Source organism: Elaeis guineensis, chromosome 2, assembly GCF_000442705.2.
Source record: "Elaeis guineensis isolate ETL-2024a chromosome 2, EG11, whole genome shotgun sequence".
Taxonomy (NCBI): domain Eukaryota; kingdom Viridiplantae; phylum Streptophyta; class Magnoliopsida; order Arecales; family Arecaceae; genus Elaeis; species Elaeis guineensis.
In genome coordinates this window covers 45,904,804-45,929,827 of record NC_025994.2, presented here as the reverse complement: position 1 = coordinate 45,929,827, position 25,024 = coordinate 45,904,804, and the positions used below count along the sequence as shown (strand labels likewise).

At 41.8% G+C, this 25,024-nt stretch overlaps 1 protein-coding gene and 1 long non-coding RNA gene across 13 annotated transcripts in view; both read left to right on the top strand.

Moving 5' to 3' along the window:
- LOC105034910 (protein BUNDLE SHEATH DEFECTIVE 2, chloroplastic) overlaps positions 1-25,024 on the top strand; it is a 113,485-nt gene that overhangs the window by 21,204 nt on the left and 67,257 nt on the right. The window lies entirely within an intron of this gene.
- On the top strand, positions 10-4,988 carry LOC140855617 (uncharacterized). The gene is made up of 2 exons (XR_012138559.1): positions 10-861; positions 947-4,988. It is a non-coding gene; the product is annotated as an uncharacterized lncRNA (long non-coding RNA).

The window sequence follows — 25,024 nt, the reverse complement described above, 5'->3', positions numbered from 1 at the left end:
TTCCTCACTTTAATTTTTTGGTGGTCCATGCGTAAGAAACATATTATGACTTACAAATGAATCGTTACTACTCTCCAAACTCATTTGTCTTCGACTAACATGACCTGCTTTCAGATTTTTTTTTTGGTTATGTTTTGTGTTCAAGGACAAAATGAAGATTGATAATAAGAAAGAAATTTCTAAATTCATTTGTCATGACCCCAAACCAAAAATACTAATGGTCCAAAACATGGCACAAATAATCAAATATCAAAAACCCACCCACCAAAAGAAAGAAATAATTAATGCTCCAATAAATATTTCAGCTTTATATTTAAATATAAAACTATCAAATTTTCTCAACATTATGTAAATGAAAAGACAATTAAAGTTACTAAGTTCTCAATTTATAAGCAATCATGAAAATCATTGCTATATGATAAATCTTAGTTACAAAATCCAAATTAAGCATTTTCTAGAAAGATAGCTTACCTCTCAAAAACTCAAAAGAATAAAACCATAAGGAAAATATCATTGTCCATAATTATTGATAAATCTAAAATATGAAACTAAACCGCTTCCAAGCAGCCTTTTATTCATGGTGATTGTTGCTGTAGATTCCTGGGTCAAGTCGGCTTGGCTGGAGGTAGGTGGTAATGGTAGCACAGTAACTATAGGTCCTGCAAAATAAGTTCCTGGCCGAAATTGACTATGGTAGGGAATCTCTGATGCACAAATCAGAAATCTAGAATAGATGGAAATGAGAGAGCATGAGAGAGAGATTGTGCATACCTTGGGGTCTCCTACGAGCTGGTATTTATAGGCAGAAGTTGGATGCTGTAAGGAGTCGGGAGCGCGGGGATATCATCTCCACCATATCAGGTGCAATCATTGGTTTGATTTCGTGGGATTCAGTGATTGTCCATTACCTTATCCGCTTGTCGTTTGCTGGTGTCGATGATCATAGGATTCAGAAAACCGTGTGGAATTATGGGTCAATCTTTTCCATTGCGTTGGCTTGGCATGTCCAGACTCCTCCCCGAGTACGCAGGCAGGGAAGCCCGGATCGCCAGGCTCGGCGGGGTTCTCCCCCAGGAAGATTCCGCAACTATGCCCCCCTCAACGCATCGAAAACCCAGGTGCTGATGGAGGTCAGAGAGCAGCTCCCTAGGCCAGAGAGGATGCGCACGCACCCCGGGAAGCGCAATCTGAACAGGTTCTGCCTCTACCATCGTGACCACGGCCACGACACGGAGGAATGCATCCAGCTTCGAGACGAGATCAAGGAGCTCATCTGACGAGGTCGGCTCGACAGATTCATTCGACGCCGGCCTGAAGGTAGAGAAGATCGGCTAAGGGCCCTGCCGCAGTCTGAGCCGCCAAGGAGGGAAGAGCAGTCCGGAGATCGATCTCCGATCGGGATCATCAACTCCATCTCTGGAGGACCTCGACAGGGAGCAGACCTTCCCCAGTGCTAGGATTTGAAAACTTGTAAATGTATAATGAATGACTCTATTTTAAATCAAGATTCCTTTCAGATCCACACATCTTTTCCTTTTTGGCACGGACTTGTAACGACAGGGGACGACCCCCTCGGGCAACGAAAACAAACCCTAATGTGGGCAAAGTCGAAGGCCCGATTCTCCTTAGACCGGATGGGGGAGAGGCCCTACAGCGCCCACACGTGCCCCCACAGCCATGTTAGGGACAGGAGGAAAATCTCGCCCTAACATAAGAAAAGTCGAAGGCCCGGTTCCTCTTAGACCGAATGGACGGAGAGGCCAAACAGTGCCCACATGCGCCCCCACAGCCATGTTAGGGACAAGAGAAAAACCTCACCCTAACATGAGCAAAATCGAAGGCCCGGTTCCTCTTAGACCGAATGGGGGGAGAGGCCAAACAGCGCCCACATGCACCCCCACAGCCATGTTAGGGACAGGAGGAGAACTTCGTCCTAACATGAGCAAAGCCGAAGGCCCGGTTCTCCTTAGATCGGATGGAGGGAGAGGCCCTGCAGCGCCCCATGCACCCCCATAGCCATGTTAGGGACAGGAGGAGGACCTCGTCCTAACATGAGCAAAGTCGAAGGCCCGGTTACACTCAGACCGGGTGGGAAGAGAGGCCATACAGCACCCATATGCGCCCCCACAGCCCCGTTAGGAACAGAAGGAGAACCTCGTCCTAACCTGAGCTGAAACCGACCACATCAAAAATAGGGGAAGAACCTCGTCGCGATGCCGACTAAGGTCCAGCCATTCGAGACCTGGTAAGAAAAAAGAAAACTTTCACGACGACCCCTCTACGCCACCGTGACTCCCTACCCCAACGAAAAATGGAAGCCGAACTACATTAAAATCATAAAGGACCTCGTCTCTATGAAGAGGGAGGAAGAGAAAGTAAGATCTACGGTCGCAAACGAAAGGCAAACTGACACGGCGATAACCAGGAACATCCAAGCAGCGTCGACGTCGAACCAGAAACTCGGCAATGATGACCTAATACACAGATGAACAAGGAATCCTCGAACAACACCTACATCATGCGGGACAAAAATGAAAGAAGTTCGGCACACGACAGTTCAACACGACATACGGGTAAGATAGCAAAAACCTTTTCATTTCATTAGCAAAACATGCGTTACAGAGCTTGGAAGCCCAGAGAAGAAAAAATAATAAAAACAACAACGACAGTGACGACGGCGACGACAAACAGACAAGCGACAAAAGAAGACACTTAGAGGAACAAAAGACAAAAAGAGCCCTAAGGGGGCCCGGCTTCCTCCAACCTCAAATTTTCGGCTTCGACCCTCGCTAGGGAGCGCCTCAAACTTTCGACTTCTGCTTCCAATTCCCTCTCTCTCATTAATATCTCCATGTATCTTCGGTGAAATCACTGGCTTTCGTTCTCCGCCTCTCGACGTCTTTTTCTCAGGACCTCAGATTCCGCCTCCGCATCCTTGACGGCCTGCTGCTCGCATACCAGCTGGATCTTCAATTGCTGCAGCTCGGCCTTCCCCTCTCCGAGGACGATAGATAGCTCTTCTACGGTTCTTCTCAGGGATTGGAGTTTGCTGGAATCCAGAGCGGGAGCAGGCTGAGCCCCTCCAGCTAGCTGCCTCTGAAGGCGGGCAACCCGTCGGTCACCATCCTAAGCTTCCCCCTGTATTCGTCCACCTGCCTGCACCAGCCGGCCCGGTACGCATCATAGCTCGCCTCAGCATCCTGGAGCTGCTGCTGAAAGTCGGAGACCTTCTTCGACCATTCCCGATCGCTGTCGACCTGAGTCGGAAGCCGAGACGAGCTTCCTTCCAACTGGCTAATCCTCTCCTGTGCAGCCGACAGCTCCACTCTGAGGGAACTGATCTTGGCAGCTTGAGCCCAAGTTCGATCGCTGGCGCACTTCTTGTGTTCCTCAAGCTCCTTCTCGAAGTTCACTTTCCTCCGACTGTACTTCATGATCCCCTTTACGTGGAGGTTTCAAAAGTGGGTGGCCTCTGCGGTGGCTTTAGAGTGGCTCTCCCTCAACCTGCGAAGTTTGCCATCCATCTTCTTCGACCTCTTTGTCAAATGATGAACTTCCTTCTTCAGACGTTGGATCATGGACTTCAGCGAAATTCTCTGTGGCAGGGGAAGCGCTTCGGTAGGACACTGCCATCGGGAGATAAAAGCGTCAAGGCACGTCCTATTGCAGAAAGAAAAACAAAAAGGAGGAGGAAGGAAGAGTGGGGAAGCCCTCCAAAAGGAGAAACCCGATTTTATTGATTGAATGTTTCTTAAAGACAAGAGGGAAAAGAAAAATTACAATAAAAGAAAAATACAAAGTCAGAGGTCTCAGACCTCTGAAGTAGGGGCTGGGGAGCACGGTGTCCCCGAAAGAGGGGCGGCGGTGGCAGTAGCAGTGGGAGAGGGACCGGCTTTATCTTCAGACGCCTCGTCCAAGAAGCTGAGGTCGAGCTCGAAAAATCTCTGAACCGCCTTCTCCTGACAGAGCTCGAATCCTTTAATGAAGACCTCTTGGCCGAACTTGACGTTCAGGTCCCTCATCTCCACAGAGGCCTTGAACTCCTCCACCGCCAGAACCCTGGCCTCCGAGATCAGAACCGGGATCTGTTCCGCCAAATTGGATACCTCGGCCTCCGCCTTCCTCGCCGTCTCCTCCGAGGTCTGCTTCTCTTGCTCCAGGGCCTGCTTTTCTTTCTCCAGGGCCTCTTGGAGGTTGGCTACCTTAGCAACCTTTTCTTGGAGGCGGACGACTTCGGTCCGATGATGCTCCTCCGCTTGGATGGCATCCCTTCTCATCCGGTTTGTCGCCTCGATGTTGGTGAGGAGCTGGTGCCCAATCTGCAAGGGCGGCCAGGAGGTCAGAATAAGAGTTGGAGAATTAATTAAACAAAGGTGCGAAAGGAAGGAGGGAGGTGAATCTGTTTACCTCGAGAAAGGATCCAAGAGAGTCCCAAACCCGCTGTTCGGGATCGACGCGATCAATCCTCTGGATGACCTCGGGCAGGATGCAGCCGTCAATCAGCCATTTTATTAAGTCCCTATCATTGAAGGGATTCTCCCCCAGCTCTTCTTTGGAACCGTGGGACTCTTCGATGGTGGCCCGATGGCCACTCGCCCTGTGGGCCACCGACTTTCTTCTCCTCCCCCTCTCGATCCCGGGCGCCTCCACGGAACGGACCCCCAAAACGGGAACCTCAGTGGGGGGACTCCTGGAAGAAGCCCGGGGAGCCAGAGGTTTGGCGTCCGAAGGAACTTCGACTGCGAAGGCCACCTGGGCAGGCGCAGCCGAGCTCGTCTCCTCCACTCTGGCCTTCTTCGCCGATCCGGAGGCCGCGGTGCCTTTTTTTTTGTGGGCCTTGAGACCCCTGGCAAGCATCCGTGCTGCTTCGGCGTCCATCCCTAAAAAAAAAAAAGAAGAAAAGAGAAGAAGAGAGAAAAAAAGAAGAAAAATTAATGACGGGGTAAAAAAGGAAGAAGTGGCACGCAAAAAAAAAAAAAAGAAGAAAAGACAGAAAAAAAAAGAGGAAAGGAAAGATGGGATACTCGCAGGATCCAGGGGGCTCAGGCCGATGTTGAACAAAAACTACTCCTTCAAAAGGTTGGGAAGAGAAGGAGCCGAATAACCAAGAAGCCTTCGGGCGGCCTGAAGGTCGTCCTCCCCCAAGCTAAGAGCCCGACGGATAGAGTCCCTTAGGGAGCCCCAAGGAGGCAATCCCAGCCTCAAGGTCGGGCAATGGACGAAGAGATACTTCCTCTTTCAGTTATGGATTGAAGAGGGAGCAGCTTTCAGCAACCCCTTCTTGCCAAATTGGGGGGAGAAATATCATCAGTCCTTTGCCCAGGGGTGACGCTTGAAGGTATAAAAGTGCCTAAACAAAGAAAGAGATAGTTGAACTTCGACTACATGGCAAAGGGAGAGGAACCCTATCAAAAACCTAAAGGAATTCGGCGCTACTGAAGCTAAAGAAATATCTAAGAAACGGAAGAGGACAACAACGAAAGGCGGAAGTGGAAGCTGGAGTCCGGCACGGAAGGCCTCCTGATACAGGCAGAAGCGGCCAGACGGGGGGTGCTAGCCCGATCGACGGGATCGGGGAGCTCTAGATCGTACTCCGAAGGAACCCCATACTGAACCCTTATCAGTAGGAGTTCATCCGGAGTCAGAGAGCAGGGAATGGCATCCGATGCAAAAACCGGGCGAGGCCTAGCCCCAGATGTGGGTTCGTCTACAGTGTGGGAGTCCTGGGGGGCTGACGCAGACGAACTCCTAAAAACCACTAGAGGCGGAGGTGCCGGAAGACATTTCGAACGAAGACCCTAAAGATCCCAGAGAAATCAAGCGGGACGAGGGGCGAAGGGTTGCGGGAGACCAAACCAGAGGAATGCGGCAGAAGAAAAATGGAGGAGAAAAGGCCCCTAAATGGCAAGAAGAAAAATGAAGGTTCCGGGACTAACCTAGATCACTCTGAAGGATGCAGAGGGGTGAGGACAGGGGCGACTCGAAGAACGCTTGGGGCCAAGACGGATGCCAAAGGGGGTCAGAACTCTCAGAGAGAAGGTAGACACCAATGGAACTTTCAGGCGGAATGAGGCCTCTAAAGGCGGAAAGACAGGTTTAAATAGACCCTGGGATCCGATGCTATAATGATCGCGGATCTCCCCAGGCCGACCCACGCTCGCCACGTGTCCCACTCGCCATGGCAGGCGGCTAAAAGCAGCTGACAGCTGACAGAGCCATTACTGCATCGTACCTGGGCCAACGTACCAGCGGGAATTTTGAAAGGTCCTTTCGAATCGCCCCGATTTGAAAAGACTCCAGCACGCGCGCATTTAATGCCAAAATATCTGGGGGCGATCGTGCATAGGATTCAAGGAGACAACTTCGGCTGCAAAAATTTCTCTGTACTTTCTTCATTCGAAATTCAAACTCGGAAGTAGGGGGACTGATGTTGGGTATAAAGTACCCCCCGACCGAAGTTCGTGACAGGAGTGACCCTCCGGAGATCCAACCGACTTCCAACCTCCAACGACGTCTCTTTAAACCTCCCAGGTGGTCGAGCCTCTGCAACACTCCCAAGTTTTGCTAACGGATAATTCCCCACCAGCGTCGATCGGATTCTTCGCAACGGACGGACTCCACCCAAATTTCCATGATGGTCGACCATCTTCTAGACCTCGCCCGGACTCCTACGGGAGCTGGACCTCATCCCCGACTCTGGCTGCAGGCAGACTTCGTCCGGACTCCTACGGGAGCCGGACTCTGCCCACGACTTCAATTACAAGTAGACTTCGTCCGGACTCCTACGGGAGCCGGACTTCACCCCCAACTCCAATTGCAGGTAGACTTCATCCGAACTCCTACGGGAGCCGGACCTTATCCCCGACTCCGACTGCAGGCAGACTTCGTCCGGACACCTACGGGAGCCGGACTCTGCCCACGACTCCTATTACAGGTAGACTTCGTCCGGACTCCTACGGGAGCCGGACTTCGCCCCCAACTCCAATTGCAGGTAGACTTCGTCCGGACTCCTACGGGAGCCGGACCTCATCCCCGACTCCGGCTGCAGGCAGACTTCGTCCGGACTCCTACGGGAGCCGGACTTCGCCCCCAACTTCAATTGCAGATAGACTTCATTCGGACTCCTACGGGAGCCGGACCTCGTCCCCGACTCCGGCTGCAGATAGACTTCGTCCAGACTCCTACGGGAGCCGAACTCCGCCCACGACTCCAATTACAGGTAGACTTCGTCCGGACTCCTATGGGAGCCAGACTTCGTCCCCAACTCCAATTGCAGGTAGACTTCGTCCGGACTCCTACGGGAGCCGGACTTCATCCCCGACTTCGACTGCCGGAAGACTTCGTCCGGACTCCTATGGGAGTCGGACTCCGAGCTCCTGTTGCAAGCGACCCACTTTGAGTTACCGCTGCAAATGATCTACTTCAAGTTCCTATCACGAGCGGCCTTGGCCGAGACTCCTCGACAAATGATCCCCGTCCGGGCTTCTACGGAGATCAGACTCCAATCGAACTTCGGCCGACAGGCCTGGACCCTCTGGCAGGCCACAGCAATGGCCACGACTCTGCTCCACTTTTTACGACGGATTCCGCACGGCTCCACTCCCTGGCGGGCCGCAGTAACGGCCACGACTCTGCTCCACTCCCTGCGATGGATTCCATGCGGCTTCATCACTCCTTGGCAGACCACAATAATGGCCATGATCCTGCTCCACTTTCTGTGACGGATACCACGCGATTCCCCCATCCTCTGGCAAGTTGCGACAACGGACGCCGCTCCACTCCCCGCAACAGACTCCACGTGGCATGTCTCGGTGATAGCCACGATTCCACTCCACTACTCTTCACAACAAACTCCTCCTGACCCTGGGCAGCCCACTGCCAGACGGTTACAAACATCGCTATCAGTCTGTTGCCCCCTCCGCCTATTAAAGGGGGATCCCAGATACGTTATTCTCTAAGCTCTAATTTCTATCCCAAAACTCTGCTAAAATTTTCGTTCGAGGACTCCATTCTTGTTGAGGCAGAGAACTGACTTGAGCGTCGGAGGATCTTGCCGGAGCAACCCCACCTCCGGTTTAGACTTCTTTTGCAGGTCCCGACGGCGACCGCTACTCCTTCGACTCCAGCTTCTCCGACGCAGATGGATTTTTGCACCAACAATTTTGATTAACAAGGTATACGTTGCAAAGCCCTGAAGGCCAAAGAAAGAAGAACAATACGATAAGACCTGAAAAGAATACATTAGAGACTGCTTCAAGCTTTCGACTTCTCCTTCCAGTTCCATCTTTCTCAGTGGTATTTTCCAGTATGTATGATGAACCCATCGGCTCTCACCCTCTGCCTCGTTCCGCCCCATTGCCGAAACCTTAACCCTAAGGGGAAAAGGGTGGGATAGAACTCAAGGGGCGGCGGCGGCGACGACGGCGGCAATGACGACCTGCTTCAAGAAGAACCGGAAGTACCCCGGTGGCCACGGTAACGCCGAAGGCATGCACCACCACCATATTCTCTCCAACAATTACCATCCTAGGTACTTCGACGAGGTCAGCATGCGCTACTTCCACTGCCCTCGCAACAAGTTCTACTGTTCCACCGTCAGCGCCGACCGCCTCTGGTCCCTCGACCCCGACGACATCAAGAAGCCCGCCGTAGCTTATGACGGCAACTCTACCCCCTTGACTGGTGTCACCCCGTTCAACTACTTCAAAATTCTCGGGCAGAACGCACTCACCGGCCAGTTCCATTATTAAATCTCTGTTGTTAAAGAAATTCTCCCTTGAGTCCCCTTCGAAGCTGTGGGAGTCTTCAGTGGCAGCTCGGCAGCCGCTGAACTTGCGGGCCATCATTTTCCTTCTCCTCCTCCTCTCGATCCGTAGCATCCCCTCGAGACGGACCTCCGGGGCAGAAGCCCTGGCGGGAGAACTCCTCGAAAGGGCTCGAGTGACTGAAGGTTCGATGTCGTAAGGGACGTCGACGGTGAGGGCCGCCCGAGCAACTTCTACGTCCGTGCCTGCAACAAGAGAAAAGAAAGAAAAAAATTTTGAAAAATCAGAAAAGATTGCGAATAAACCCTCGGAAGCTGAACAAACAAAGCAAGAAGAGGAAGGAACAACAACAATGACAAGAGAAGTTTCGGGACCAACCTAGATTGGCCCGACGAAGGCGGGGAGCCGACGGAGATGGTGGGGATTGATGCAAAGAATGCTTAGGGTCGAAAAGGGTGCCGATGGGTGGCAGAACTCTCAGATAGAAGAAAGGCGCCAACTGGACTATCAGGCGAAGTGAAGTCCCTGGAGGGAAGGAGTAGGTTTAAATAGGCAATAGGGCCTGGCACAGTCATGACGGCGGATATTCCTAGGTCGACCAATGCCCGCCACATGTCCCACTCATCATGACGTACGGTTGATTGCTGGCGGGGCCATTATTGTGTGGCACTTGGGACAGTGCTCCAGCGGAAATTTTGAAATGTCTCTTCAAATCGCCTCGATTAGAAAAAGACTCCGGCATGCGTGCATTAAATGCTAGGATATCTGAGGGCTATCGCACGCAGAATTCAAGGGAGCAACTTCGGCTGTGAAAATTTCTCTATACTTCATTCGAAACTCGAACTCGGAAGTAGGAGGACTGGTGTTGGGTATAAAATACCCTCCAGCCAAAGTTCATATCAGGAGTGACCCTCTCGGGACTCTGCCGACATCCAACCTTGGGCGACATCTTTCCGAACCTCTCTGGCGACTGAGCTTCCGCAATATTCTCAAGTTCTGCCGACGGATAAACTCCCACAGCTTCTTCCACAAGTGTCGATCGGGTTCCCCTGACGGATGAACTCCTGCTGCATCTCCCGGGCTTCTCCAGCGATAAGCTTCTTCGGTCATCCATCAGGCTGCTCCAAGTGCTCTCTGGATTCTACTATCGGCCGACCTCCTACAAGGGTCAACCACTCCCCGGACCTCTTCCAAATCTTTTCCAACAGGATTTGATCGACTCCAATCCAAATTTCTTCCAGAACTTCGTCAGTTCGTCAGTGGCCAAACTTTCCCAACAGCAGATCTCCACGACGGACGGACTCCATCCAAGTTTCTACGGCAGTCGACCGCCTTCTGGATTTTATCCGAGCTCCTACGGGAGTCGGACTTCAGCCCTGAGCTCCTATTGCAGGTAGACCTCATCGAATTCTTACAAGGGTCGGGCTCCGAGCCCCCACCGCAAGCGGTCTACTCCGAGCTTCTACTACAAGCGGTCCACTCCGAGCTACCACTACAAGCAGTCTACTTCGAATTTCTACTACGAGTGGTCCACGTCAGATTTCTACTGTATGCCTCCACCTGAGCTTCTATTGTGAACGAATTCCTTCCGAACTTCTATTGCAGGCAGGTTTCGGCCGAGCTTCCTCAACAAATGATTCCCATCCGGACTTCTACGGGAACCAGACTCCGACCGAACTTCTGTAGCGGATAGATTCCGAACGAACCCCTATGACACACGGGCTCCAGCAGCCGAACCCCTCCAACGGGTGAACCTCTCCAGCGACATTCGACATCCACTGCCGGTCGACCTTCCGCCAGATTCTGCATGAAACCGAACTTCGTCCACGGAAAGCCCCTGACCGAGCTTCTACAGCAGATGACCTTCGCCCGCAGTACTAGCACCCAGGGCACCCAATGGTGGAAGGCTCGTCAGCAACATCCGAGCTCCTCTTAGACGGAGAGCTACCCCTCTCCACCAGACCCCCCAACCGAGCTTCGACCGACGGGCCTGGACTCCCTGGCAGACCATAGTAATGGCCATGACTCTACTCCACTTTCTGTAATGGATCCCACGCGGCTCCATCATGCTCTGGTAAGTCACGACAATGGGCATCACTCCACTCTCCACAACAGGCTCCACGTGGCAGGCCACGGTGATGGCCACGACTCCACTCCACTACTCTCCGTAACAAACTCCCAGACACGTGGCAGGCCACGGCGATGGCCCACTACCAGGCGGTTATAGACGTCGCTATCAATCTGTTACGCCCTCCACCTATAAAAAGGAGACCCCCAGATATGTTATTCTCTAAGCTCTAATCTCTATCTCAAAACTCTGCTAAAATTTCCGTTCGAGCACTCCATTTTTGTTGAGGTAGAGAACTGACTTGAGCATCGAAGAGTCTTGCTGGAGCACCCCCAACTCCGGTTTAGACTTTCTTTGCAGGTCCCGACGGCGACCGCGACTCCCTCGACTCCAGCTTCTCCGACGTTGGCGGATTTTTGCACCAACAATTATGTTAGGACAATCTTATATCAGAATGATGTTAAAATAAATTACTAATTAGATCTAATCTAATTAAGTATGTACAGAGATCATATCTCAATATAAACTCAGATATCATCATATGTACAAGATTAGGACTATGCAAAATAAAAATCATATTTTACCTTTATACGGATAGATCTTCACCATGATCCAATAATCCATGGATATCTTCAAGATCTATTAAAGGTGCGATTCAATGATCCATGAATATCTTCAAGGTCCGTTGAAGCCAAATAAGTATCTGATCTCTATAGATATCCATACGAGGTTGATCTGATCAAGAGATCTGATCTCACTAGGATGCTAGCTTTCTTGTAGAGATCACTTCTTGGATTGTCGAATATTTTATTTCTTTTGATTTTTTGCTCAAGAGAATCAAAGAGATCTATAGGAGGATCAAGAAATTAGATCTAATCTGATTTCTTTTTTCTTTTCTCTTCTCAAGAGAAAAGAAGAAGATCTAGAAAAGATAAGAGATCAAATCTCTTTTTTCTCTTTTATCCAACTCTTGGACTGAATATGGAGAAGAAGGGAGTGATAGGTGTGTCCAGCTCTTGGACTAAAGAGAGAAAGAGCCAATCCATCCATCTCATGAATGTAGGAAGAGAGGAAGAGAGAGGAAGGGTGAGGCATCCATCTCATGGAGCACCCCTTCCTCCTTTTTCTTTATTTTGTGCACCACTTTATTTCTCATGCACGCACCCTCTTGGACTTCCATGCTAACCACCACTCAAATAGCTTGGGAGGTACCCCTCTTTCTCTCCTTTTAAACCTAATCTCTAGGTTTTGTTAAGAGTCCTACTCTTCTTGGACTCTTGTGGATAATGTGCCACCCCATTCCCTTTTGCGCCTCAACTCCACGCCAAAACTCTTTTTATCGTAAAATCTTGGTGTAAGGTGCCATCTTAAAGGAAGAATCTTTCTGCTCCTCAATCACCTTTTGAAGATAGGGTCCAAGGTGGCTTGGATTTCTATTTAAATCAAAATTTGATTAAGTCTAAACCTTTTAGACTTATGAAATCCAATCTGAGTCAAACTCAGGCCAAGTTCAATAAAATAAAAAATCTGATTTAATTTGACTAGGACTTAACTCGATTATTTGATCAAACCAAATAATTTAGCAATAATTATAATTAAGTCCTCTTACATTTACTAACTCTTAACAAGTCTTTCATGTTACTTTTACATATTAGTCCAATCATCAATCAAATTGATAATTGAATCCTCTTGTGATTCAAAATTGTAATTCAACAATCCGATCAATCTGAATCTTTTTTGTGTGTGATCCCATAGGTTCTATTCTATCTGATAGTGAGATATATTTTGATCTCTATTAAAATATCATTGAAACTCTTTTCAATGAATTAAAATAATTCCAACTCACCAACTGAGAATTATTGATCATCAAAATAATTTTTATTGGTCCTACAATCTATCAGTGACATCTAGTAGTATGTAGTGGCAATTCAGCAAAATGAAAGTAATGAATCTCTAGGTATAGTTATCGTGTGATTCAGTTCTTCTGTCATGAGTTTCGATAAGATGGAGGTTATTAAAAACTTATCAAATTTCATCATTTGTCATATGTAAGATTTATTCAATTTGAGTTCTTATGTGAAATCTATGGAAATACTTTTCCATCATTTACACTACTCGGATCAAGATTTTTTAAACTTAGTCTTATAAATCACATTGGACTTCTCTTTTTTCTAATAAGATTGATAGATTCTATCTAGGTACATATCCTATTCCTATAATGAACATACTACAACCAATATACATCTCAAGATTTCATATGGATAGGAGATCGAGTTATGGTATAGTCAAACTACAGCAACCTCATTATGAATAGTCGAGACACCGTAGGTCAAAAAATTACTCACACTACTATAGTATCGAGAAAATCACCAACGAGTGAGTAGACATCCAAATAACTTCTCATATTGATCACGTTCGGTACCTTTATTCTCTAACAAATACCTGCACTCTCACTCCAATATTTCTACATTATAGATTCGAGACTCATCTATCCAAAAAGAAGCAATCTGTACATCAATTTAATCGAATTAATCATCATCTCCATGATGATCCATCGATCAGGAGTAATTTGAAAATTAACCATCAATAACACATGTCTTAAATTTTCAACTCTTAAAAATATATATCATCATCTTATTAATTTTTTAAATGATTCATGAACACATACACTGCATGAATAAAAATTACTTACTATAAATAATTAGGTCAAATATAAAATTATATCCTAAAAAAAATTAATGTGTCAGTCTGATTGGCTTCTAAGGTATACATCTAACATGTAGCGGTACAAGATCTGGTACTAAGATGGCAAATCTTAGGTGGGACTACCAAATATATAGGGAATGCATCTAGCAGGTAAGAATATACATTAAACTAGTTGTTAATTGTCTAGTCTTCTAGTTGGTCATGTTATACAAAAATAATTGCAAATTATATTAGCAGCTTACTACTTGAATCGAAGTTCTAGTACAGCATCCCTGGTATTGCAATAGACGAGAAACTTCTCCTACCCTATATAGTGTCATATACAAGGTAGAGCTTGATCTAGATATTGCAGCATAGTATCTTGACGAGGTTAGTTAACTTAGGTAGGGTATGTCTTCAATTAGTAACAATTTATTCAACATATTATAATGTCATGTGCCATGTCTCTTTTGCACAAATAAAGCTATTTAGGGAGGGCTTCAATAGCTTTGGTGAATGATCAACTGCAAGGGTTATATCAATATAAATCCAACCATATTAGATGTAAGCAATAGCTATTACTAGACAAGTTGATAATATATAATTACCACCATCTTATATGTAATTTTGTTTTCAATGCTTTTGTAGCTAAGTGGTAGATTTATTTTAGGGTATCATCCCAAAATCTTAGGTAGCTTGCTATCTAGATCCTCTCACAGATGTTGTCCTTCAGTGGCTATGAGCATAACTGGTCCATGTTTGCCCCAATTCATAGCACACAAAGAAATCATTTAACCTAGAAATGCTTCAATGATCTCATCTACATGTAGTACAATCTAAGGTTGAGGCTTAAGTACATCAAGGAGGAAGTGGAGCTAAAGTAAAATAATTTGCTTCATGACAGCTTTGTCTAAGATAATGAGGATCTGATGATTCATAGGCTTGAGGACCAGCAGCAACAACTAAAGCTTAACAAGCCAGGATTGTCTCCATGACCAAGTAGCATTATAGGCAGTGAAGCTAGGGTGGATGCGGAACTGTTAGGAATTATGTCCCAAAGTCAATCATTAACCTGCTAACGGTTGACTTATCATTATAATTGTATATGAATTATTGAATTAGTAAATATTATTTAATATTCTCATCACTGTGTACGTCTTATTTTAAACTCCTGTTATATGATAAAGTCCTTAGGACTATTTGATTTGATATAGGAGGATATATCATTTAGTCTTTAAACCTTAAATTCACGATCAAATGATATACTATTATTAAGATGATAGCTATATCAAGTATAGGTCATTATGTGCTATATACGTTGGTTGTCCTCTTAATCAAAGAGTGTGGAGACACTAGCATAGCATGCAAGTGAGACATAAGAGTACATCTCACTGAACATGACCAACTACTGAGCACTCTACTGTCAAGAATAACTTGCGAAGGATATGGGTATAAGCGTCCCTCCGACCTGAGATCACTATGGTGACTTGCAAGCAACTCATTATGCTTTGGTGCTGAACTATCTGAATTTTTTATTCAATGATGAAATTTTTTTTGGTACAGTCAAATACTTGTAAAGTTAGTGTGTGAGTCAAGATGGAATTAACCCCTCCGAATAAGTAGGAGTTAATATATTAGTGTGTTTCAATTTAGTAAAACCTCGATCGGAGTAATCCATATGATGGATTTAAAAAATTAAAATATAATATGGATGACCATATCTGGGTTGATAGTTAAAATTCTAGATCACCTTGAACATTTAGGTCAAAAGGATGAATTATAAGGTAATCATATGCCAATAGATTCTTGAATGATGCTTTGCAATCTTTCGACCTATCCGGATGTCGAATATCATTTCTAGATGGTCACTTTACTCGGTATAGAAAAATTATTCCTATACTACTGGCTTAAGATCAAACCTATGGGATCATACTCAAAAGAAGTTTCTAACTGATCATATGGCTGATCGATGATTAAAAATCATTCTGGGGTAAAACAGTCAATTCGATTGATGATTAACCTTGTGCAAAAATTTTAATAAATCAATTCGTCAATTGTTGGTGAATTGTAGGAGGATTGATTAGCAATTAGATTGCTAATTAGTTCAATTTGATTGAGTATTGAGGTTTGGATCAAATCTAATTGAATTAGATTTAATTTAATTTGATCCGATTAAGTTATGAGATAAGCTAATCACTAAAGATGCTCGATTTCTGATTTGATCAGGACTTGAGTTTGATTAATTTTTGATTTGATTAAAATTTAATCGAAGCTATTTACTATCTAATTAGATTAGGTTTAGTGATCTAGTTGGATCTAACCTAATTCGATTGGGTTAAGAACCTAATTGGATGAGAAATCAATTTCAAATTCAAATCTCTTGCACCTCCTTTCTCTGCACCCTCTATTTCTTTACATGAGAAATTTTTTGCATGATTTTTTTCTTATGCCTAGAAGTAGTTCCATACCCATATCTAATTTTTTTTTGAATTAAAAATTAATTAGTTTAAATTTGAGTTTAAATGGATTTGAATTTGAATGAAAATTTAGAGTCCAAATCGAGTTGGACTCTTCCTTTCTTGCCATCACCTCTCTCCATGCACAAAGTATTTTTGCATAAAATTTTTTGTACCATTCTAATGCTGGTCGACTACTATTTGAGTTTTTAAGATGAAAATAAAATTTGATTCAAAGTTTAATTCAAATTTAATTTGAATTGATGATAAGGATCAACCAACGTTTGAATTTGAACCAAAACTACTTTATTCTTATCCTTATCTTTCATGGGACGCCACCTTTGAGAAGGAATGAGTTTTGTGCGACAAAAAGAGTGAAAATTGCCATGAAAAATCTCAAAATTGGGGCATAAAAACTTGAGAGTAGGTCGGGCTTTCGTGCATGAGAAATAGAGGAAGTGATCTTCCTCTTGGGCATGAGGTCTAGGGTGAGTTCTAGGGTTTCGACTCTAGATTTTGTGAGAGAAAAAATATAAGAGTGAATCTTGTGCAATCTCTCATATCACCACTTCCTCGTAAAGCTTCATCTTCTGATCCAGAAGAGTCCAAGTGATCCAAAGAAAGGAGCTTGGATCAACCATCCAAAGCCTTCAATGCGAGTTAGCACTCCCAAAAAGGATGATCTGATCAGAGCTTTGAGTGGATGATTTGTAGAGATCGGACGATCTATGTGGTTGCTTGACATCAGTAAGAACTTCATACGATACCTATCAGTAGCAAAGATCATCAACCCATGATAAGATAATGAGTTCTGAACACAATCGATGCGATCTAAAGGTTAGATCTGATTCAGAGCATTGATATGATTGATGTAGTTTTTATTTTACATCAGATTTTATATATATAATTTTTATGTCGTAGATCCTCTATGATAGTTTAGATCTGATCTAAAGCATATGTAAGAAATTAAAATATTTAATCTTTTTATTTTTTGCTATAAAATTTTAAATATATATGCTTTGAACTATCTATTTTTTTCTTTTCAATTGGTATCAAAGTCAGATTTTTTATGACATGAATTTTCTGCATAAACCTGATATTAATCTAATTTTAATTTTTTAGATTAAATTTAAATAATTAATCTAGAGTCCAAGTAGTGTAGTAATCAAATTGAGTAGATTGCTATGGTCATCCAGTTATAAGAAAAAATAGGATTTCATGGCTCTTTCCTCCCATTCGATGGGGATCTCCTATGGCATGTAGGGGTGTCGCATGATTATTTTTCATAAAAATGAACAATGAAAGGAGTTTAAAACTTTATTTTAGATCTGATTTACTATATCTTAGACCTGAAATTAAAGTTTATATATTTGTATGATAAGTTTGTGAAATTATTTTACAAAATTTGAAACTATTTTCAAACACCGAACCCCAACCCATGTTAGCCCAAAATTTAATTATGAATTAAGTGATCTAGATTTGAGAATCAAAGATCTAAGGTATTAATTTCATAATTCATGGGTTTATGGGTTAGCTCGAGTCAAGTCTATTTAACTGGATTAGACCTAGGGTTAGAAATTATTGATAATGGATCATGTTCGTAATTGATCAAATCTAATTAAAAATTAATTCTGATTGGATCAATTTTTTTTCTTGATCAATTTCAATCATTATAGTTGGTCAAGTCCGTATCTTTGATTAGATCAATATGGACCTTGATCGTAGCTTCGTGATCGAACCCAAGTCTATAAATTGATCAAATTGAAAATGACTCATCAGTTGATGTCTGAGATAAGTATGGCAGCTTTGATTGGTGGCATTAATTAGGAGCTACTCACAAAGATTGAGTCTATGTCAAGTTAATGGTACATCCCTTCCATCGATCTCACTTACTTGGTCAATATGGTAAATCATGTTTTGATTAGATCACTTAATAATTGGGGTTGACCCATGCTAACTAAGAAATCAGTATGATTGATTTAGGTGCCCCTAGTTTAATTTATCTTGAGTTCTTTTTATGACTTGGTGAAGTCAGTGGGAGGATTTATGACTGGTTGACTGAACCAGCTTATGTCTAATCTTCTTTAATTTGACTTGATAAAGTCAGTGGGAGGATTAAGATTAACTGATCAAGTCTTTTCTCATCTCTTAGTTCAACTAATTAAATCCTCTAAAATTATTAGGTCACTAAAAATGAAATAGTTATGGCGATAACTAAATCATAGCCTCCCATTAAGTTGGATGATAATGAGTCCAACAATTTAGATGATCATTGGAGGTGCCACACACCTGGTGCTCATCTGACTATCGAAATTATCATTCATAATATGCTGATTTAGTTGTGTCCTTCTAATGATGATCAGATTGGTCGAGCCATACTTGGACCTGATCACTCGTTTGTCAGATGCACTAAATTCTGATATGTTAATGGTTGGACCTAACTAGAACTTTCAGTGGAGGCACCACACGCATACTGAAGAGGTGTCTGGGATAAAATTAAATGCTAAAAATTATTAGGTAAAATAGTTAGTTAAGAACCTACCCATAGGTACACAAGGGTTGGCCGAGCCATATTTGGGCTCATGTGCAGCCCATATTGATTCTAGTACCCACAAAAAAATTAGTGTAATTTCTCAAATTAGAGGTAGAGACTACCAATTCGAATAAAATAGTGAGAGAATCTTTAGACTAAAATTCATGTCTTTAGATTTAATCAATTCATATACTAATTAGATTTTAATTTTTCTTTTGCAGTTATGGCCACCACCTTGTCACTTCGATCACTATTAGATAGCGATAAATTGATGGGATCAAATTTTAATAACTGATATCAAAAGCTTAAAATAATTTTGGAGCATGAACGGATCTTGTATGTGTTGATAGATCGGGCACCCAAGGAGCTAGCTCCGAACGTTCGCAGTACGGTCCAAGACACTTATTAGAAGTGGCTCAACGATCGAACTATGGTTTGTTGTATTATGCTGACGGTAATGAATGATGAGTTTCATCATCATTTTGAGAATGCTCAGTCATAAGACATGTTGCAAATATTAAGCGAGTCCTTTGGCACATCCGATGATATTGAGAGGTATAAGACTAGTTGTGCCATCTTCAACACTAGAATGAGAGAAGGAGCATCAGTCATTGATCATGTACTATACATGATCGAGTTGATTAAGTGCTTAAGCAAGCTCGGCTTTTCCTTGCATGAGCAGCTGGAGAAAGATGCCATTCTGAACTCTCTGCCCAAATCCTACCTCCTTTTTCTTACTCATTATCGAATGACAAAGCCTGTAGTTAACTACCACAGTATGCTGGGATTGCTGCAGAACTTTGAGAAGGATCATCAGCTCCATAAAGAATCAATGAATATTGTGGGAGGGTCTTTTTCTAGATGTCAACCCTTTAAGAAAGGGAAAAAGAATAAGAAGAATAAGAAAAGAGTGCAAAGTGCTAGGCACCAAAGCCCTGTCAAACCAAGAAATTCAAGTCTGACTAGAGTCAGGTGGAATACTTCTACTACAAGAAGCAAAGGCATTGAAAGAGAAACTATCCTCGGTACGTTGCCTTCTTGGATCTGAATAGGTCAAGAAAGAAGCAAGTTATTGTTGGATAAGGTAATTATATGATAACGCCTTATAATTTCTTAATTTATGATTCTACTATCAGGGTATTAGATACCGAAAGATATTTGTAATTCGTTGTGGGTTTACAGGTTAGTAAGAGATTTGAAGAAGGCAAAAGATTCCTTAATGTTGGAGATAGAAGATCAGTTTCAGTTCTAGCATTAGGGATAATTAAGCTTGTATTCAAGTCCAATATAATTATTCTTAGTGAATGTCACTTTTGTCCTTCCTTTTTATTGAACATTATTTTTGTAGGCCTCTTGGCCATGTATGATTATAAAATTTCAATAAAAAGTGATAATTTTAATTTCATTATGAATGATGTTAATGTGATGAATGGACAGCTGAACAATGGAATTTATATTTTGTCATAACCTGTTAGTGTAATGTACACATCCAGGAAATACCCTAGAATTAGTGATGTCTCCGATATCTATCTTTGCCACTGTAGGTTAGGTCATGTTGATAAGAATAGAATAAACAGGTTGATACAAGAGAGAATCCTCGAAGTCAGTGATTGTAAATTACTTCCAACTTGTGAATCCTATCTTCTTGAAAAAATGATCAAGTCACCTTTTATTGGAAAAAGTGAGCGAGCCAGTGAAGTTCTAGATCTGATACATACTGATGTTTGTAGACCGATGAACACCAGTGCTAGAGATGGATATTATTATTTTATTATATTTACAGAAAACCTATCAAGGTATGGGCACATCTATTTAATGACACATAAGTCAGAATCATTTAAAATATTCAAACGATTTTGTAATGAAGTAGAAAAATAAACTGAAAAAAGTATTAAAACTCTTCGATCTAATCGAAGAGATAAATACCTCTCCAGTGAGTTTTTGACATACTTGGAAGAGAATGAAATTCTCTCATAATGGACTCCTCCTAGAACACCACAATATAATGGTATGTCGGAAAGGAGGAATCGAATCCTGTTGGATATGGTTCGATTCATGATGGGCTTTGCAAGTCCACCAATCTCTTTTTGGAGATATGTACTCGAGTCAGCTTGTTATATTTTAAATAAAGTTTCAAGTAGGTCCGTAAGTAAAACACCACATGAGATATGGACAGGACGTAAGTTAGTACTCTCTCACCTTAGGATTTGGGGATATCCAGCTTATATCAAATGTTTGAAAACTGACAAACTTAGATCTAGATCTGATAAGTGTCTATTTGTAGGGTATTCAAAAGAGACCAAGGGATATTACTTCTACCACGCTGATGAACAGAAGGTGTTCGTTAGCAATAGGGCAGTTTTTCTAGAAAAAAAATTTCTTAGGAAAGGAACTAATGTCTCAATGATTGAACTTGATGAAATTTGATTGGTAGAAGAACTGACATAATCTAGTAAATCCATAGAGTCAGATTTGATTAGATCAAATTCAGAACTTGTTGTAGAAATATCTTTAAAAAAATTCAGTAGAGTACCGCATCAACCGGATAGATACTATAATTTCGTGGTCCAGAATGGTGATTCAGTTGAACTCAATGAGAATAATGAGAATCCAATCATCTATATGGATGCGATGCAGAGGTCTAACTCCGATAAGTGACTAAAAGCCATGAAATCCAAAATGAAGTCTATGAAGTCAACGATGTATGGATATTGGTTGACCCACTTAAAGGAGTAAAACTCATAGAATGTAAGTAGATCTTCAAAAGGAAGAGGGGCGCAAACAGGAAGGTAGAAATCTATAAAGCTCGTCTGGTTGTCAAGAGTTACCATCAGCGTTATAGTATTGACTATGACGAGATATTTTCTCATGTGGTAATGCTCAAGTCCATTCGGATCATGCTTGCGATAGCAGCACATTTGGACTATGAAATCTGGCAAATAAATATAAAAATAGCCTTCTTAAATGGAGAGCTGGATGAAGAGGTATATATGATACAACCTGAAGATTTCATATCCACAAATGAGTTTAAGGTGTGCAAGCTTCAGAGGTCCATTTATAGACTTAAGCAGGCATCTCAGAGTTGAAACATATATTTTGATTAAGTGATCAGAATGAATAACTTTATTAAAATTAGAGAAGAATCTTGCATATACAAGTGGATTAATAACTCTATGATTATATTTCTTATTTTGTATGTGGATGATATTCTCTTAATTGAGAACGATATCCCTGCAATATAAGGAATAAAGATTTGGCTGTTATCATAGTTCTCTATGAAGGATTGAAAGAAAAATATCCTACAAGCTAATTATATATAGAATACAATCAGATGTTTTCTGTAATTTCTCTTTCAAACTCATGTAATTGATATTATTATTTAATAAAATAGGCTTCTTGATTCATTATATGTTGTATCTTGTTATTATTTTTAAGATTATAATGAACCCCATAGGTCTGAGTAATAGTTTTAAGGCCATGATGAGATCACGCCAGTGAGACTTAAATTCTTGATAGCCATGATCTAAAATATTCTCAATCATTGATTCATTGAGTCGGAGATCAATGATACCGATAAGACTGGCATATCCTATGTATGCATAGTGATGAGGGTAGTTGATCTCACAACCACTTATGTGGTGACACTAATACAAGGATGTGGGTGCTCATTAGAGAATGGGTTCACTGAATAGACCTATGAGAGAATATGTGGAGTTTTATTTATATATTAGCAGATTATTCTCTAGTGGGAGTTGTGTAAGTGATTCTTTGACCCGAGATCATCATGGTACCTTGTGTACATAAATCCATATTTTGGTTTACTTTCTAACTTGATTCTCTGATCCTTATGTGGGGTGTTCTGGATGTGGTGAAGTATGCATGGAGGTTGTGAGCGATCAATAAGGGATCAGTCACTCCTAATAAGGAGAGAGAGTATCCTATGTGATCTTATAGGTTGATAATTCTGAAAGTCTTTGGTCGAAGCAGGATGATAATTAGAAAGAGATTTTTAATATCTCATTAACTAAATTATCACCTTCTGATTGAGATACATTTAGATAAGAAATTGGATTTGATATGATTCCATGCCCCAGCTCATCTGGGATGTTGAAGGATTGAATTATACGGTAACTTACCACTAAAGAGTATTTTGATAATTTTAATCAAAATTTTATTTTTTTTGGATAGTCATGATATGTTACTAGATATCAATCTTGACTTGTAGACTCGTCAGAATTAAAAGAGTTTAATTTGAGAATTAATTAAGAAGAGTCCTAGTTGATTGGGACTTTTAAGTTGACCTAATCTGATCGGATTAGGGTTAGGTCAAGAATTTGTGTCTACTGTTAGCTAGATTTAGAATCCAATGGGTCACATACTTTAAGATTTAGTCTTGGTCTAATTTAGTTAGGATTTAATATTAATTTTAAGAGTTAATTTGATATGCTAGCATATTGTGTTAACTCAAGTTTTCAATTAGGTTAAGTTCAAAGTGTTTGAGCTAAACTGAACCTATTACCTTTGACCTGATTGGATTGGGTCTATTTTAATTGGATTCTTATCCAACTTGGAAGTGTTTCAAGTGTAGAAAGAAACCTCCATGCCACCTAGGTTCTATGCCCAAACTTAATTGCCAGCCCACCCATTTTAGCATTGAGAAGTGGAAGAGTCCTTCATAAAGACTCTTATCCATCTTTTCATTTTCTTCCAATTTCTTAATTATCACATGCCAATTTTTAATGAGAGAATTATGGGCACAGAAGAGGAGGAGTCCTTCTGTGTGAAGGCTCTTCTATGCCACTAAATACTACAGAGAATTAATTCTCTGCATGAAGATATAGAGCACCAAGAGTTGGCACCTCTTGGGGCTTCTTCACGTCTCTTCCTAACCTATTTATATGGGGCGTCCCATATGGGTTGGGTGCTGGATTTTAATTGAAAATTAGAGACTTTTGGCATGTGATAAGAGAGAAAAAATCTGCAAAAAATTTGAGAAAAAAATAAGAAAAAAATTGAGAAGAAAACTTGTAAGAAGGGTGGTAAGAAAAATATCAAATATTGTGAGCTTGTCTTAGGGTTTTATTTTTTCATTTGTTGGAGTACAAAATCAAATCCTAGGTTGTAAGATTTTTGGAAAAAATTCTCTTGACGTGATCCTAGTGGTAAAATTGAAAGCAACTGGGCATTGGTGCGATCGTTCTTTGAGTTCGAAGCCGACAATTTCTTGTGAAGAAAAGGCTGCAACAGTGCACCGGTTGGGAAGGATCTTGACCAACTTTTGTGTGAATCACCATTGAAAGATTTTTATTTTGGATTCTCATGGAGATCACTTTCTTACCATACTACTCATTTGAGAAAGTATAAGATTCTATCTCTTTGCATGCGTGATTTTATTTTGTTTGATATCTATAAAGTGATTCTAGGGTTTGGATTTCGGTTCTTTTAATTGTTAAAGCTTTCGATATATATGTTTAAAAATTTTTAAAATTATTATTCTATTGTGTGATCAAAATTCAGTAGTGGTATCTAAGTCATCCTTGTTAGATTCAATCAAACAAGTATAAAAATTGTAATATAGAATTATTTTAGTTCATATTTTGTCAAAAATATTGCATCGATTTCTAGCATCGATCTTAAAATCAAAAATTATTTTTGACTTTATTTGAACTGTAGATTTAAATTTTAATTATTAAAATTTAAATTTATGATAATATAAAATTTATTGATTCATGGTTGCTTGATGCTTAAATCGGTTTTTTGTTTAAGAGTGTAATGCATGCCTAATTCGATTAGGGTTTGTTTAAATTTTGACTAAACTTGTTATATGTTAAGTCATTTGTGCACCCTTATATGATTATTGTTTTTAGCATGTTAATATGAATGATATTATAGCTTTGAAAGGCATGCCATATTGCATAATTTGTATGTTACATTTTATGTAGTAGTAGTTAAGATGTGCCGAGACTAGTTCAAGACCCTCTATAAAAATTATATTAAGTTGTAATGTCGAGATTCACTTACAAATCAAATGTCAAATTTATTTGATCAATTGGTATCTAGGTAAGTGTTAAAAGTGATTTTCTAATTAGGTCCGTATGCTGGCCTGGCCAACTTTGTTGGTGTCTCAAAAAAGCTATGGAGAGCCTCCCACCTACTGACCTGGCCAATTTGATCTTATTGAGTTTCAGATTTAGATTGATTAGTGATGTAGACACTACAAAGGCCTTCCTTCATGCTTGATCAATAAAGTATATCAAGATCTTAGTCAACTTATTGTACTATCCATAAGGCTTACTATAGAAATTGATATGATGTTGACTAAGTACATATTGATGCTTATAGTTTATTTGAATAGTGTTGTCTTGTTGTGCTATCTACAAGGGCAGCATTATTTAAGTATGATCATATAGAATTGAAGGGTTAACTTAAGAATTGTATGAAGTACAATTGGTAAAGAGTTATCTATTTTTGAACTCATGAATACTTATTGTGCTATCCACAAAGTATTTGTGAGGAA